The 13,622-nt window shown below is 50.2% G+C and overlaps 1 pseudogene; it reads right to left on the reverse strand.

Moving 5' to 3' along the window:
* Positions 1-1,826: 1,826 nt before the first annotated feature.
* Positions 1,827-13,368, reverse strand: LOC142391243 (uncharacterized; annotated as a pseudogene).
* Positions 13,369-13,622: the final 254 nt, after the last annotated feature.

A 13,622-nucleotide genomic window follows, 5' to 3' on the forward strand; every position in this document is an offset into this window, starting at 1 on the left:
ACGTGTGTCTTTCTTAAAGAGTATTGACATCAGATGTGTTATGGAGGTGAGGGGTGGCTGTCCCTATACAGAGAGTCACAAGACAGAGCCTGAAATAACCACCTTTCCATGTGGACTTTTATTCCTAAACCCGACGAGACAGTGAGTGAAAACATCCACTCATCCATCTAATCCATCAGGCAGTGAAGATGGTGGGAAAGGTTTGTTTGTGTAATTGTGTTTTCTGCCACCAGAGGGAGTCCCACCGACCCGCTGCCCCTAAATGCCATCAGGCAGGCTGAGGGGCACCATCAGAGGGGCGGAGCCAGGAAACCACGTGATGACAGCATGATGTGTGTGTGTTCCAGGTGTTCTGAGCTAAAGCTGCTCAGTGTGTGTCAGCAGCTCCTGAAACATCACCGTCATGTCTCACTTTGGGCTGAAATGAACTTCAGCAGCAGCAGAGGAGGCTCTGACCATGGGCTGCTTCATGCTGACTGCAAAGGCTCATGGGAACTTTCCCTTTGGATCCAAGTCATTCGATTATCAGTGTTGTCATCATTACTTCAGCTTCAGTTTGGCCTTTAATTTGAAGCACTTCTGTGGCCACCAACAGTTTCCTGAGGGAGGTTCCTGTGGATGAAGCTGTGCTGTTTTCCTCTTGTGGCAGAAAAGTGACAAAAACAACCTTCAACCCTGAGAAAAACCAGCTGCAGTCTTTTGCTGTTTGGCCTCACAGCTCATAGAATGATAGAAAAACATGATATCTGACACGACTTTCCTCTCAGGGAGGGAACGTTCCCTGTTCCATGCTGAGTAACATGGAAATAAATACACAACACAGAGAGTTAGAAGTGCAATCATTTATTGGCAAAACAACAGCAACAAAATGCAAAAATAATGAGTACATTTGAACATTTACAGAAACATTTATTCTTATTTTAACACTGATGCAGCAACAAGCCTAAAAACCCTGAAAAAAGGTTTAAAAAAACCTGAAAAAGTCTTTAAAACAGCCTTCAGTTATTTTATAAACCTCATCTTTAGCTTGAGGTGAACTGATGGTTGGATGAAGTCTGAGGTCATCAGTGTGTTCATCACATGATCACAGTAACATGATGACATCATCAGACTGAGACAGAGGAGGAGGAGCCTGACGGCTTCTTGCTGTCTCAGGTTACAGAAACACTCAGACAGGTTTCACTCATTCCTCTTTCAGAGCTTTAATGAGGAAACATGGATGCTGCTGGAGGCTTTCAGGTTAAATAACCAACAAACACTTTAACTTGTACAGTTCATGCTGTGTGCAGAAGAGCAGAAGCTGCACACCATGAATAAAACATCCTCAGTGACTTCAGGACAGAAACAAGCAGCTGATATGAACTGAGAGATGATTCTTCTTCCTGTGTTCACATATCAGAGCTCTCTGCACCAGCAGCCCTGCAAACTAAGTGCTAAACATGGCTGCTTTAATGTAGCCACCATCACTCTGTCCCAAACACTATGGAGCCTGAACTCGGGGGTATTACATTAACAACGTAATGTAACACTTCAGTGTGAGTAGTTAGGCCGTTTCCTGGAGTAAAACAGAGTCAGGCTGTAACAGCGATCCAGCAGCTGGAGTCTGAACTCAGTGAAAGTCTGAACTTCCATCAGCTGCTGAACAAAGTGAGTAAAACACAGACAGAAGCTGATTCTAACACTGAGAGCAACACGTAACGGATGGAAAACTGGAGAATGAGCGGACAGGACTGTCAGGGAACACTGCAGCAACACATGATGGAGAGTCAGATCCTGCTGAGAAACAGACAGATGAATCACAGCATCTGGGCTGGATTAAAGCTTCTTCATCTGTAGCTGAACACAGTCCTGCTGCTGAGGTCCTGAGGACCATGGAGACTGAAGTCCAGCTGCTTCACAGGAACACCCAGGACATGTTCAACATGTTGAACATGTTTAACATGTTTAACATGTTCTACATGTTCTACATGTTCAACATGTTTTACATGTTCTACATGTAGAACATGTTCAGGTTCTGTCTTAGTTCAGCTCTTCTGTGGTGAGCCCGGCGTGCGCAGCCCGGCGTGCGCAGCCCGGCGTGCGCAGCCCGGCGTGCGCAACCGGTTTACGCAGAGATTTTGGTTTTATTAGTTTAACTTCATGAAGTTATTAAGTAATTTAATCCAGAAAGGATCAAAAGAAACAACGAAAATAAAAAGGTTTCATTATCAAAGTGTTAGATCTGTTGGATTGAATAATTCAGTGTTTAACTATAATTTAAATAGAAACTCCAGTTAAAATGAACATTATATTCTTTGATATAAATCTAATTACAGTGAAAATATTCTTTCATTTCTGAATAACAGTTTTACATGTTTGCAGACTTCTTCTTCCACATTTCAGATAAAATTCACTTTACTGAAAATGTTTCAACTTTCCAAACTGCATTCAGCCTCTAAAATATAACTAAAGTGTTCTAATTTGGTATGAAAGTCTTAAAAAGTGATCTCCGTCCTTCAGAATATCTCCGTTCACACACAGATTTTACCTTGAGTTGTTTTGATTTTCTGTTGTTTACGACGTGATATCTTAACATCACTGTACATGACATCATCCTCTCCAACATGTTCTTTATCAGCTGAAATATTTTAACATGTATTGTGATATAATATAATGAAAATACAGAAATAAAAATATTTTAATGAATGATAGAACACATGTAATAAAACCTGGAAACATAATATCTGTCTCACCTTCAGAACCAGTAGAACCAGTAGAACCAGCAGAACCAGCAGAACCAGTAGAACCAGCAGAACCAGTAGAACCAGCAGAAGAACCTGCAGAACCAGCAGAACCAGCAGAAGAACCTGCAGAACCAGTAGAACCAGCAGAACCAGAAGAACCAGCAGAACCAGCAGAACCAGCAGAACCAGCAGAACCAGTAGAACCAGCAGAAGAACCAGCAGAACCAGCAGAACCAGTAGAACCAGCAGAAGAACCAGCAGAACCAGCAGAACCAGCAGAAGAACCAGCAGAACCAGTAGAACCAGCAGAAGAACCAGCAGAACCAGCAGAACCAGTAGAACCAGAAGAACCAGCAGAACCAGTAGAACCAGCAGAACCAGCAGAACCAGTAGAACCAGCAGAAGAACCAGCAGAACCACCAGTAGAACAAGCAGAAGAACCAGCAGAACCAGTAGAACCAGCAGAAGAACCAGCAGAACCAGCAGAACCAGTAGAACCAGCAGAAGAACCAGCAGAACCAGCAGAAGATCCAGCAGAACCAGCAGAACCAGCAGAAGAACCAGCAGAACCAGTAGAACCAGCACAAGAACCAGAAGAACCAGCAGAACCAGCAGAAGAACCTGCAGAACCAGTAGAACCAGCAGAACCAGTAGAACCAGCAGAACCAGAAGAACCAGCAGAACCAGCAGAACCAGTAGAACCAGCAGAAGAACCAGCAGAACCAGTAGAACCAGCAGAAGAACCAGCAGAACCAGCAGAACCAGCAGAAGAACCAGCAGAAGAACCAACAGAACCAGTAGAACCAGCAGAAGAACCAGCAGAACCAGCAGAACCAGTAGAACCAGCAGAAGAACCAGCAGAACCAGTAGAACCAGTAGAACCAGCAGAAGAACCAGCAGAACCAGCAGAACCAGTAGCACCAGCAGAGCCACCAGAACAAGCAGAAGAACCAGCAGAACCAGTAGAACCAGCAGAAGAACCAGCAGAACCAGCAGAACCAGTAGAACCAGCAGAAGAACCAGCAGAACCAGCAGAAGAACCAGCAGAATCAGCAGAACCAGTAGAACCAGCACAAGAACCAGAAGAACCAGCAGAACCAGCAGAAGAACCTGCAGAACCAGTAGAACCAGCAGAACCAGCAGAACCAGTAGAACCAGCAGAACCAGCAGAACCAGTAGAACCAGAAGAACCAGCAGAACCAGCAGAACCAGTAGAACCAGCAGAAGAACCAGCAGAAGAACCAGCAGAAGAACCAGCAGAACCAGTAGAACCAGCAGAACCAGTAGAACCAGCAGAAGAACCTGCAGAACCAGCAGAACCAGCAGAAGAACCTGCAGAACCAGTAGAACCAGCAGAACCAGTAGAACCAGCAGAACCAGAAGAACCAGCAGAACCAGCAGAACCAGCAGAACCAGAAGAACCATCAGAACCAGCAGAACCAGTAGAACCAGCAGAAGAACCAGCAGAACCAGCAGAACCAGTAGAACCAGCAGAAGAACCAGCAGAACCAGCAGAAGAACCAGCAGAACCAGTAGAACCAGCAGAAGAACCAGCAGAACCAGCAGAACCAGTAGAACCAGAAGAACCAGCAGAACCAGTAGAACCAGCAGAACCAGCAGAACCAGTAGAACCAGCAGAAGAACCAGCAGAACCACCAGTAGAACAAGCAGAAGAACCAGCAGAACCAGTAGAACCAGCAGAAGAACCAGCAGTAGCAGAACCAGTAGAACCAGTAGAACCAGCAGAAGAACCAGCAGAACCAGCAGAAGATCCAGCAGAACCAGCAGAAGAACCAGCAGAACCAGTAGAACCAGCACAAGAACCAGAAGAACCAGCAGAACCAGCAGAAGAACCTGCAGAACCAGTAGAACCAGCAGAACCAGTAGAACCAGCAGAACCAGAAGAACCAGCAGAACCAGCAGAACCAGTAGAAGAACCAGCAGAACCAGTAGAACCAGCAGAAGAACCAGCAGAACCAGCAGAACCAGTAGAACCAGTAGAACCAGCAGAACCAGCAGAACCAGCAGAAGAACCAGCAGAAGAACCAACAGAACCAGTAGAACCAGCAGAAGAACCAGCAGAACCAGCAGAACCAGTAGAACCAGTAGAACCAGCAGAGCCACCAGAACCAGCAGAAGAACCAGCAGAACCAGTAGAACCAGCAGAAGAACCAGCAGAACCAGCAGAACCAGCAGAAGAACCAGCAGAACCAGCAGAAGAACCAGAAGAACCAGCAGAACCAGCAGAACCAGTAGAACCAGCACAAGAACCAGAAGAACCAGCAGAACCAGCAGAACCAGCAGAAGAACCTGCAGAACCAGTAGAACCAGCAGAACCAGCAGAACCAGTAGAACCAGCAGAAGAACCAGCAGAACCAGCAGAACCAGCAGAACCAGTAGAACCAGCAGAAGAACCAGCAGAACCAGTAGAACCAGCAGAAGAACCAGCAGAACCAGCAGAAGAACCAGCAGAACCAGCAGAACCAGCAGAACCAGCAGAACCAGTAGAAGAACCAGCAGAACCAGTAGAACCAGCAGAAGAACCAGCAGAAGAACCAGCAGAAGAACCAGCAGAACCAGCAGAACCAGTAGAACCAGTAGAACCAGTAGAACCAGCAGAAGAACCAGCAGAACCAGTAGAACCAGTAGAACCAGCAGAAGAACCAGCAGAACCAGCAGAACCAGTAGAACCAGTAGAACCAGCAGAAGAACCAGCAGAACCAGCAGAACCAGCAGAAGAACCTGCAGAACCAGCAGAACCAGCAGAAGAACCAGCAGAACCAGTAGAACCAGCACAAGAACCAGAAGAACCAGCAGAACCAGCAAAACCAGTAGAACCAGCAGAAGAACCAGCAGAACCAGCAAAACCAGCAGAACCAGCAGAAGAACCACTACACAGGCAGAAACAAGAGGCAACACCAGGGAGAGAAGAGGAGAGGAACCAGCTGGAGAGATGGATGTGGGAGGAGGTGTGATGGTGGCTTTATCTGAAATAAAGATATTTATCACATCACTGTCACATTACAAATGTTTAAACTCTTTAAACTCAGCTCAGGAATCACAGAGAGTCACCTGAGTAACCCTCACCTGTGGCAGAGATGCAGCTGGGTGGAGACTCTCCATGACTGCTGATGCTACACCTGCAGAGGCCTTCAGCAGAGCTGGTAACAGGCTGGAGGGTCATGTGACCTGCAGGCTCCGCCCTGATGAGGGAGCCATCTTTATAGAAAGCAGCTGGGGGGTCTTTGTTGGACAGCTCAGAGTGACGTCACCTCCCTCCATCACAGGGAGGACAGGACTCTGCAGGATCACTGATCCACCTCAGCACAGAGACAAACTGCAGCATTTCATCCATTTCCACACAGCTCCATCAGCACTGACTCCACAGTCTGATCTCACCAGAGACAGGGAGGCTGATGCTGTTACTGGCTGCTCCCTCTCTGGACTCACACCAGTAAACTCCACAGTCTGATCTCACCAGAGACAGGGAGGCTGATGTTGTTACTGGCTGCTCCCTCTCTGGACTCACACCAGTAAACTCCACAGTCTGATCTCACCAGAGACAGGAAAGCTGATGCTGTTACTGGCTGCTCCCTCTCTGGGCTCACACCAGTAAACTCCACAGTCTGATCTCACCAGAGACAGGGAGGCTGATGCTGTTACTGGCTGCTCCCTCTCTGGGCTCACACCAGTAAACTCCACAGTCTGATCTCACCAGAGACAGGGAGGCTGATGCTGTTACTGGCTGCTCCCTCTCTGGACTCACACCAGTAAACTCCACAGTCTGATCTCACCAGAGACAGGGAGGCTGATGCTGTTACTGGCTGCTCCCTCTCTGGGCTCACACCAGTAAACTCCACTGTCTGATCTCACCAGAGACAGGGAGGCTGATGCTGTTACTGGCTGCTCCCTCTCTGGACTCACACCAGTAAACTCCACAGTCTGATCTCACCAGAGACAGGGAGGCTGATGCTGTTACTGGCTGCTCCCTCTCTGGGCTCACACCAGTAAACTCCACAGTCTGATCTCACCAGAGACAGGGAGGCTGATGCTGTTACTGGCTGCTCCCTCTCTGGGCTCACACCAGTAAACTCCACTGTCTGATCTCACCAGAGACAGGGAGGCTGATGCTGTTACTGGCTGCTCCCTCTCTGGACTCACACCAGTAAACTCCACAGTCTGATCTCACCAGAGACAGGGAGGCTGATGCTGTTACTGGCTGCTCCCTCTCTGGGCTCACACCAGTAAACTCCACAGTCTGATCTCACCAGAGACAGGGAGGCTGATGCTGTTACTGGCTGCTCCCTCTCTGGACTCACACCAGTAAACTCCACAGTCTGATCTCACCAGAGACAGGGAGGCTGATGCTGTTACTGGCTGCTCCCTCTCTGGGCTCACACCAGTAAACTCCACAGTCTGATCTCACCAGAGACAGGGAGGCTGATGCTGTTACTGGCTGCTCCCTCTCTGGACTCACACCAGTAAACTCCACAGTCTGATCTCACCAGAGACAGGGAGGCTGATGCTGTTACTGGCTGCTTCCTCTCTGGGCTCACACCAGTAAACTCCACAGTCTGATCTCACCAGAGACAGGGAGGCTGATGCTGTTACTGGCTGCTCCCTCTCTGGGCTCACACCAGTAAACTCCACAGTCTGATCTCACCAGAGACAGGGAGGCTGATGCTGTTACTGGCTGCTCCCTCTCTGGGCTCACACCAGTAAACTCCACAGTCTGATCTCACCAGAGACAGGGAGGCTGATGCTGTTACTGGCTGCTCCCTCTCTGGGCTCACACCAGTAAACTCCACAGTCTGATCTCACCAGAGACAGGGAGGCTGATGCTGTTACTGGCTGCTCCCTCTCTGGACTCACACCAGTAAACTCCACTGTCTGATCTCACCAGAGACAGGGAGGCTGATGCTGTTACTGGCTGCTCCCTCTCTGGACTCACACCAGTAAACTCTACAGTCTGATCTCACCAGAGACAGGGAGGCTGATGCTGTTACTGGCTGCTCCCTCTCTGGACTCACACCAGTAAACTCCACTGTCTGATCTCACCAGAGACAGGGAGGCTGATGCTGTGACTGGCTGCTCCCTCTCTGGACTCACACCAGTAAACTCCACTGTCTGATCTCACCAGAGACAGGGAGGCTGATGCTGTTACTGGCTGCTCCCTCTCTGGGCTCACACCAGTAAACTCCACTGTCTGATCTCACCAGAGACAGGGAGGCTGATGCTGTTACTGGCTGCTCCCTCTCTGGGCTCACACCAGTAAACTCCACAGTCTGATCTCACCAGAGACAGGGAGGCTGATGCTGTTACTGGCTGCTCCCTCTCTGGACTCACACCAGTAAACTCTACAGTCTGATCTCACCAGAGACAGGGAGGCTGATGCTGTTACTGGCTGCTCCCTCTCTGGACTCACACCAGTAAACTCCACTGTCTGATCTCACCAGAGACAGGGAGGCTGATGCTGTTACTGGCTGCTCCCTCTCTGGGCTCACACCAGTAAACTCCACTGTCTGATCTCACCAGAGACAGGGAGGCTGATGCTGTTACTGGCTGCTCCCTCTCTGGGCTCACACCAGTAAACTCCAAAGTCTGATTTCACCAGAGACAGGGAGGCTGATGCTGTTACTGGCTGCTCCCTCTCTGGGCTCACACCAGGAAACTCCACAGTCTGATCTCATCAGAGACAGGGAGGCTGATGCTGTTACTGGCTGCTCCCTCTCTGGACTCACACCAGTAAACTCCACAGTCTGATCTCACCAGAGACAGGGAGGCTGATGCTGTTACTGGCTGCTCCCTCTCTGGACTCACACCAGTAAACTCTACAGTCTGATCTCACCAGAGACAGGGAGGCTGATGCTGTTACTGGCTGCTCCCTCTCTGGACTCACACCAGTAAACTCCACTGTCTGATCTCACCAGAGACAGGGAGGCTGATGCTGTTACTGGCTGCTCCCTCTCTGGGCTCACACCAGTAAACTCCACTGTCTGATCTCACCAGAGACAGGGAGGCTGATGCTGTTACTGGCTGCTCCCTCTCTGGGCTCACACCAGTAAACTCCACAGTCTGATCTCACCAGAGACAGGGAGGCTGATGCTGTTACTGGCTGCTCCCTCTCTGGACTCACACCAGTAAACTCCACAGTCTGATCTCACCAGAGACAGGGAGGCTGATGCTGTTACTGGCTGCTCCCTCTCTGGGCTCACACCAGTAAACTCTACAGTCTGATCTCACCAGAGACAGGGAGGCTGATGCTGTTACTGGCTGCTCCCTCTCTGGACTCACACCAATAAACTTTACTGGTGTGGCTGCTCCCTCTCTGGACTCACACCAGTAAACTCTACAGTCTGATCTCACCAGAGACAGGGAGGCTGATGCTGTTACTGGCTGCTCCCTCTCTGGGCTCACACCAGGAAACTCTACAGTCTGATCTCACCAGAGACAGGGAGGCTGATGCTGTTACTGGCTGCTCCCTCTCTGGGCTCACACCAGGAAACTCCACAGTCTGATCTCACCAGAGACAGGGAGGCTGATGCTGTTACTGGCTGCTCCCTCTCTGGGCTCACACCAGTAAACTCTACAGTCTGATCTCACCAGAGACAGGGAGGCTGATGCTGTTACTGGCTGCTCCCTCTCTGGACTCACACCAGTAAACTCCACAGTCTGATCTCACCAGAGACAGGGAGGCTGATGCTGTTACTGGCTGCTCCCTCTCTGGACTCACACCAGTAAACTCCACAGTCTGACCTCACCAGAGACAGGGAGGCTGATGCTGTTACTGGCTGCTCCCTCTCTGGACTCACACCAGTAAACTCTACTGTCTGATCTCACCAGAGACAGGGAGGCTGATGCTGTTACTGGCTGCTCCCTCTCTGGACTCACACCAATAAACTTTACTGGTGTGGCTGCTCCCTCTCTGGGCTCACACCAGTAAACTCCACAGTCTGATCTCACCAGAGACAGGGAGGCTGATGCTGTTACTGGCTGCTCCCTCTTTGGGCTCACACCAGTAAACTCCACAGTCTGATCTCACCAGAGACAGGGAGGCTGATGCTGTTACTGGCTGCTCCCTCTCTGGGCTCACACCAGTAAACTCCACAGTCTGATCTCACCAGAGACAGGGAGGCTGATGCTGTTACTGGCTGCTCCCTCTCTGGGCTCACACCAGTAAACTCCACAGTCTGATCTCACCAGAGACAGGGAGGCTGATGCTGTTACTGGCTGCTCCCTCTCTGGGCTCACACCAGGAAACTCCACAGTCTGATCTCACCAGAGACAGGGAGGCTGATGCTGTTACTGGCTGCTCCCTCTCTGGACTCACACCAGTAAACTCCACAGTCTGATCTCACCAGAGACAGGGAGGCTGATGCTGTTACTGGCTGCTCCCTCTCTGGGCTCACACCAGGAAACTCCACAGTCTGATCTCACCAGAGACAGGGAGGCTGATGCTGTTACTGGCTGCTCCCTCTCTGGGCTCACACCAGTAAACTCCACAGTCTGATCTCACCAGAGACAGGGAGGCTGATGCTGTTACTGGCTGCTCCCTCTCTGGACTCACACCAGTAAACTCCACAGTCTGATCTCACCAGAGACAGGGAGGCTGATGCTGTTACTGGCTGCTCCCTCTCTGGGCTCACACCAGGAAACTCCACAGTCTGATCTCACCAGAGACAGGGAGGCTGATGCTGTTACTGGCTGCTCCCTCTCTGGACTCACACCAGTAAACTCCACAGTCTGATCTCACCAGAGACAGGGAGGCTGATGCTGTTACTGGCTGCTCCCTCTCTGGACTCACACCAGTAAACTCCACAGTCTGATCTCACCAGAGACAGGGAGGCTGATGCTGTTACTAGCTGCTCCCTCTCTGGACTCACACCAGTAAACTCCACAGTCTGATCTCACCAGAGACAGGGAGGCTGATGCTGTTACTGGCTGCTCCCTCTCTGGGCTCACACCAGGAAACTCCACAGTCTGATCTCACCAGAGACAGGGAGGCTGATGCTGTTACTGGCTGCTCCCTCTCTGGGCTCACACCAGTAAACTCCACTGTCTGATCTCACCAGAGACAGGGAGGCTGATGCTGTTACTGGCTGCTCCCTCTCTGGACTCACACCAGTAAACTCCACAGTCTGATCTCACCAGAGACAGGAAGGCTGATGCTGTTACTGGCTGCTCCCTCTCTGGACTCACACCAGTAAACTCCACAGTCTGATCTCACCAGAGACAGGGAGGCTGATGCTGTTACTGGCTGCTCCCTCTCTGGGCTCACACCAGTAAACTCCACAGTCTGATCTCACCAGAGACAGGGAGGCTGATGCTGTTACTGGCTGCTCCCTCTCTGGGCTCACACCAGGAAACTCCACAGTCTGATCTCACCAGAGACAGGGAGGCTGGTGCTGTTACTGGCTGCTCCCTCTCTGGACTCACACCAGTAAACTCCACAGTCTGATCTCACCAGAGACAGGGAGGCTGATGCTGTTACTGGCTGCTCCCTCTCTGGACTCACACCAGTAAACTCTACTGTCTGATCTCACCAGAGACAGGGAGGCTGATGCTGTTACTGGCTGCTCCCTCTCTGGGCTCACACCAGTAAACTCCACAGTCTGATCTCACCAGAGACAGGGAGGCTGATGCTGTTACTGGCTGCTCCCTCTCTGGGCTCACACCAGTAAACTCCACAGTCTGATCTCACCAGAGACAGGGAGGCTGATGCTGTTACTGGCTGCTCCCTCTCTGGACTCACACCAGTAAACTCCACAGTCTGATCTCACCAGAGACAGGGAGGCTGATGCTGTTACTGGCTGCTCCCTCTCAGGACTCACACCAGTAAACTCCACAGTCTGATCTCACCAGAGACAGGGAGGCTGATGCTGTTACTGGCTGCTCCCTCTCTGGGCTCACACCAGGAAACTCCACAGTCTGATCTCACCAGAGACAGGGAGGCTGATGCTGTTACTGGCTGCTCCCTCTCTGGACTCACACCAGTAAACTCTACAGTCTGATCTCACCAGAGACAGGGAGGCTGATGCTGTTACTGGCTGCTCCCTCTCTGGACTCAAACCAGTAAACTCCACTGTCTGATGGCTATGTGGAGCTGATGCTACAGGAGGAACCGGCTGCTTTACCCCATCCTGATCCACACTTAGTCCTGGTTCCTCTGCTTGTGTTCCTCCTCAGAGTCCATCCAGCAGAGCTGTGGTCCTCCTCACAGCTCAGAGACACAGAGTCTCCTTCAGACAGCTGAGAGCTGCTGGGACTCACAGTCAGACCAGCTGTGAGCGCTGACATGAGGAGCAAAAAGCTGGATTCACTTATTCATGATTCCATCTCTTTCATATCACAGGCTCCTGCTGAAGTCACTGATAAAGAGTTCAAATATCTGAATGGTGATAAAAGCTTGATCCCAGCTAACCTGGATCAGCTGTGCAGCTCAGCAGTGACGTCAGAACTGAAGAGAAGTGAGACTCAGGTTGCTTTGAATCAGACAAATAAAGTCATTAAACTCTATAAACCCGACAACCTGAGAAACGCAGAGCTCAGATCAAACCAGCGATGAATACAAACATCTTTCTGTGCTGATGTGAAGCTGCTCCATGTGCAGTAAATACTGCTGTTATGTCCTTTATCTGAAATGTTAGCCACTCAATAACTAAACTCACTCTAACTGCTGATGCTGTGGAGAAAAGACCAAAGTAGTGGGACTCATGTGGGCAGCCTCTTACGCAGCATTCCTGAACAGGAACAGCATAGAAACATATTCCATGGCAGCACACACAGAACTGTAACATACCAGCCACAGTAGGTTGTGCTGTTCTCTGATATGCATAGAAAGAGCAGCTGGAGCTCAGGAGCAAGAGCAGGCGCCAATGGGGAGGTTGGTGGTTCCACTCCGGCTTCCCCGGCCACAGGTGGAAGACGCTGAACCCCACGTTGCCTAGCGACGCATCCATGGGTGCATGAATGTGTGTGACTGAGTAGAAAGCCTGTAGTTACAGACTAAGACGTGCTGTGTGAGTGTGGCTGAATGTGGCAGGTAGTGTTGAAGCTCTGAGTGCTCATTAAGATCAGAAAAGTGCTGTACAGGAACAGTCCATTTCTACTTTCTGATAAGGTTCTGTGTGGGCGTGGCCTAAAGCCCATCTCTATCTGACACCACTGTCTCTTAGAGTTCCTCAAACATTTCCTGCTGTCGACTTTAGCAGAAAACACCTGAGCTGAAACAAGATGGGGCGAGCAGTGGTAAAGCCCTGCTGCCCCCCCCACACCACTCACACCGTTTATTCTTTACACGCTCAGCTGCAGGAGTTTGGATCAAACTGAGCATTTATTTTGCATTCTTTTCACTTAGTTTCTGTACGCTCTTAGTTGTGTAAAGTTCCTCCTAAAGCAGCTCATCATCATGTTATTCCATCCGACCTCAGCCTGACCTGTTTTAATGTCCCCTCCACTATCAGAAGTTCTCCACAGAGCAGGAACAGTTAAAGGATTTCAGCTTAAGCAGAAAAACACAGCTTCTCTACTTACAGAGCAGCTGCTGAACACTTGTTTCCATCGTTGTGTCTCTCACTCATTTGGCCAGTTTGAGCTTGTTGTTGAAGCCCCAAATAAAGCCCGCCCTCTTCCTGTGTGGGTCCCTGTGCTTTCTTCTTCTCTTCACACACCAGGGGGCAAAGTTTTTAAAGATACAAGTCATAAACCATTAATTCCACAAATATGTCCAAAGCTGAATGAACATGTTGTAAATAATCAGATCAGATAAATCATCTGCCTTTAACTGATGTACAACTGAGCATCTGGGCGCACGGCTCAGGCTGCGAGCTGAAAGACAGCTGTGACTCAGAGCATCTGAGGGAACTGAACCCGTGATGAGTCCAACCCCAGGCAGCGTCC

The sequence above is a fragment of the Odontesthes bonariensis genome, chromosome 11 (assembly GCF_027942865.1).
Source record: "Odontesthes bonariensis isolate fOdoBon6 chromosome 11, fOdoBon6.hap1, whole genome shotgun sequence".
NCBI classification, from domain to species: Eukaryota; Metazoa; Chordata; class Actinopteri; order Atheriniformes; family Atherinopsidae; genus Odontesthes; species Odontesthes bonariensis.